This window comes from Gavialis gangeticus, unplaced genomic scaffold (genome assembly GCF_001723915.1).
Source record: "Gavialis gangeticus isolate Ggan-Ray unplaced genomic scaffold, GavGan_comp1, whole genome shotgun sequence".
NCBI classification, from domain to species: domain Eukaryota; kingdom Metazoa; phylum Chordata; order Crocodylia; family Gavialidae; genus Gavialis; species Gavialis gangeticus.
Window position 1 is genome coordinate 19,779,831 of NW_017729004.1, and position 4,388 is coordinate 19,784,218.

The window sequence follows — 4,388 nt, forward strand, 5'->3', positions numbered from 1 at the left end:
ATTTTATCCATAGAACAGATTAACCTTTTTCAACCGGAACTTCTGTGAAGAGAGAACAACCTGTGGCTTCTTGTAGTTATAGATTCTTCAATCCCATCTTTTCCCTTAAAAACCTTCCAGTGGGCACATAGGCTCTAAGGACATAAACTGGTTTAAGTAATCAGAAACTAGTTTAAACCTGTAATAGAACAGAAGCTCAGTGTACATAAATCAGTTTCAAAATGGCTGAAACCAGTTTAAGAAAAGCCTGGTTAAATGTAGTGTAAGACTTAACTGATTTGGGTCAAACCAGCAGCTCTCAGCAACAGCAGCATGTAGAGGCCGCAGTGGGGCCTGTATGGCACTGACTGCAGGGCCTGGTGCAGTCACCCCAATTCACTTCCCCACCCCCCTAGGGACGGCCCTGCCCAGACCCCTTCCTGGTTAAAGTTAAATCACAGTCCCCCAGCATCCCAGCATGCTTTCCAGCCCTGGGCTAAGCTGTGCTGTCTGCTCCATCAGAGAGAGTTTTTTTGTTGTTTTTTTGTTGGGGGGGGGGGCAGGGAGAGGGACTGCCTCCCTCCCCAGGCAAACCCCTGCTGGGGTCTGGAGCCAGGAAGGAGGGTTAAACACCCCTTTCCCCACTCAAACTTACTGCTGGCTGCCACTGTGGACTACAAATCCCAGAGGGCCCTAAATGCAGGAAGAAGAAGTGATGAGCAACCCTGCAGAGTCCTAATGTTGTGATTCTGGACTGAAAATCCAAGAGACATCAGAGGCAGCAGGAAGAGGAAGCATACATACAACCCGTGCTGGCTGTGCACCAGAGAGCCATGCTTTAGTGTGCCCCCCGGTTTCTGGCCAGAGTCACTGCAGCCATGTGGCTGCATTTCCTGAATCAAAAGCAAACGTGTGTCGAATTATTTCTCAGTTTAATCTCTGCAGCTTCGACCAACCTGCAAAGACTGAATCGATTCAGTCTCAGACTTCTTCACTGTCTGTACATAGCCAGGAAGCTTTGCTCCACAGAAAGATGTTGCCCAAACTGCACCCATTAGTTAAATCCTGCCTCTGTATGGCAGAATTCCCCAGTGTCATCTCCCTAACCCTCATCCTGATTTGGTTTAGGACATTAATTTGACTGACCCTTAAGTGAGTTACTTCTTTTATGTTCTTCCCAGGGCCTAAATGTCCTGTAAAATTTAAAGTATCACGATAAAAGTAGCACTTAAAGCAGGGGTTGTCAACCAGGGGCATGCATACCCCAAGGGGTACTTGGAAAGGGGCTAGGGGGTACAGACAGGCAGGGACAGAGCGCCACCACCCACCCAGACACGGTGAAGGGTGGGGGAGGAAGATACCCCCCGATTTAAAGCATAACATTTAAAATACCATGATAAAATATCAAGACCTCCAGGCATGTAGGGGCTATTTCTAACCTGGTCAATCAGCAGCCACACAGTAGGGTTTGGTTTTATTAAGAAAGAAATGAACGATAATACAATGCAATTCAAACTTGGTGGCTTACTTCACACTTTACATCTGCTCTTCGTACAAAGCCATTCTCATGTCCTTTTAGCCACATGTGCCAACAAGCTACCTGCTTCTGCAAGTTAGTAGAGCCCACTCACGTTGCATTTCTATAAGAGAAAATACATGGGTTAAACTCTATGCATGTGTATTTATTGTTGCAGGGTCGGTCCTGTAATCTTTTTGCCAAAGGCTTAACACCTGCTAATACAGTAGATTGTTTTAGGCAAATATTGTCAACCTGTTACACAAGTTATATTCTTCATAGCCTAGTTTATTTTAAAGAATTCTGCAAAACTCATCCATTCTACATGTACATATGAGTTCGGCAATTTGAAAAACATAATATTAACATTATAAAGAAAATTGCAGCACCACAAGGATAAAAACCAGGTAGCACTGCCAACTTGGTCACTTCAAAATAGGCCTCAGATTCATTATGTTAATGGTGTTTAAACTGTTTAAAGTAACCTTTTGAATTGCTAATAGAAGATCTTACTAAAAGGTGCCAGTTAATAAGAAAAAGCAATTAAGAAGTTAATTTCAGTGTTAATTTCTTCTTATTAGCCAGGTCTAATACAGACATTTCAGCTTAGAAGCCTTATGAAACTTGAACTAGTGTTAATTGTTAAAAAACCTAACTGATACATGACACTGATCTTTTAGGCATAGCAACCTTGAACCAAAGGGATTATTCTAACAGAAAGCCTCATTAATCCTGTATGTGGAAAAGACCAATTTAGTGAAGTACAACAAAAATGGAAGGGAATGCAAACATTTTCCTTAAAAGAGTCTTATCAACTTTTAGGAGAATCAAGTGACAGCTGCTGAGAAAAATACTCATTACTACAACAAAAATAAAGTGTAATGCCATAACTAAAAGACACCAGAGTACCTGGCCAAATTTGTGCCTGACAAAAATATAATGAAACCAATAATATTTACACCAGACTAAGACTTTGCCCAATATCATTTTACTAATACCAATTTGTGTCAGTGGTTTGTGTACTGCATTAGTACTGTCTAACACATAATTTTGTAAACATTTAAGATCTTTAAGAATAGAAATGTTTCCTTTTAAACTTAGATTTCTTAAGCAATACTAACAGCATAATTTTATAGTTCCTTTTCTAGCAAAGGAAATATTACCACTAATTTCTTGCTGTATGCTTTTTATTTATTTTTATTGAAATATAGCTTTGTATTTCCTTAAACCTGCAGGGCACTCTTATATAGTGCTATTTTTTTCTTGTGATTACTCAGCTAACTTACAGTTTAACCAAATGGGTGTTTTGCAGTTTCCCCCTTATCTCTGGAGCTAAATATTTTAGTTGTGTTAAAAGGCAACTGCTTTAGTAATGTTTCTCTTTTTATTATTCCCTAGGATGAGATGGAGCTTTAATGTTTTTAAAATATATATGAGTACCAGTTTGCAAGCATTTTGCCCTCTATTACTTAAGTTCTGTAATTTAAGTAGATATTTGGATCTACTAAAAAGACAGCCCCAAATGGTTTGACTACCCAGCTACTTGCTTACACAAAGAGGACATTTCAAAGCAATTTATCCTCTATTTTATGGCAAACTTATCTTTCAAAAAAAGAGGAAAAATTAAATATATGTTTGTCTTATGACTCATTTTGTTTGTAAACAACATGGCTAAGTACAGAAGTTCAACAAGCCCAAGGAAGAATCAATTCAATCTTCACAGGTTTTTCTAAACCTCTTAGATTGAACTAATAACAAACATGTTCAGCGTTCAGGTGGCCAGAACAGGCAGAAGCCAGTTATTAATTGCCACCACTTCACTTGGATCAAAATCCTGATCCATGGCGAGCTCTGAGGGCTGGATGCCACGGCTATGCAGCCTACATCTGGCCCACAGGCTAGGGGTTGAGCACCCCTGGCCTAGAGGATCAGTGGTTCCTTCTGGCCCCATTATCTGTGAATTCTTGCCTGCTATAGTCATGTTTTGAAACCCGTCCGGCATATAGCTTTAGTTTTAGTTTTGTTTTGAAAAAAAAAATGTTTCTCTCTCACTTTGAGAACTCAAAAGCTGCATAAATGTGGGCCCCAACTTCTCATACATGCAAAGAAAACCACCACGAACCAGGAGCACATCCAGGCCAGATGAACCTTCCAAGGAAACATTTCTTTTCCCTTCTTTCAGGAAGGCAGCCTTACCTGACAAGGCACCTGTGCCATATCCAGATGAGTGTGCGTGTGTGCCACGTGGCACTGCAGACCCGTCTGCAGCACCACACATCCCACATACAAGCGTTCCCAGTGCTGCTGGCACAGGGTTTTTTTCACCTTGGGATCTCCCACACTCATTCCACACCAAAAAAAAGTGGGGCGGTGCGTGCGGCAGCAGTGCACGCCAGCCAAGATCAGAGGTTGGCCACCTGGAGCCCTTTTTGGGCTGCCAGCTGCGGGAGCACCTGGTTGCAGCTCCCCAAGGCCCCCAGGCAAGGCTGCTCAAGCCACCACAGCTGCTGACCCCAGCATCCCCTACCCACCTAGGGTTACCTGCCCTGGCCGGGGACATTGCCAGGGAACAAGAAGCAGTCACACAAGGTGGACGACTGCTTCTTGACCCCAGGAACCAAACTTCCACACTCATGCTGGCAGGGCCCTGCACAGCGGAACATCTTGAACCACTAAATCATAAGGCAAGAGCCAGAGGAGCTGGTGGGACTGGAGCGGGCAGGGAGCAGCAGAGGGGACTTGGGCAAAGTAAGCCCCACACAGACAGAGGCTGCCAGAAATTAAAGCAACAAACAGAAAAAGATCGAGGGGAAAACCCTGTAGCTGCGTAAATGGGGTAAAAAGAAGGTTCCGGGTAATGTGGGGCCCCTGCAGGACACACTAGGAAATTTGG

At 43.0% G+C, this 4,388-nt stretch overlaps 1 long non-coding RNA gene across 1 annotated transcript in view; it reads right to left on the reverse strand.

The window, feature by feature from the left end:
* LOC109291237 overlaps positions 1-1,615 on the reverse strand; it is a 47,808-nt gene extending 46,193 nt beyond the window's left edge. Inside the window, exon 1 of the long non-coding RNA XR_002095782.1 lies at positions 1,508-1,615. This is a non-coding gene — a long non-coding RNA (uncharacterized LOC109291237). The remainder of the gene's footprint in view (positions 1-1,507) is intronic.
* Positions 1,616-4,388: the final 2,773 nt, after the last annotated feature.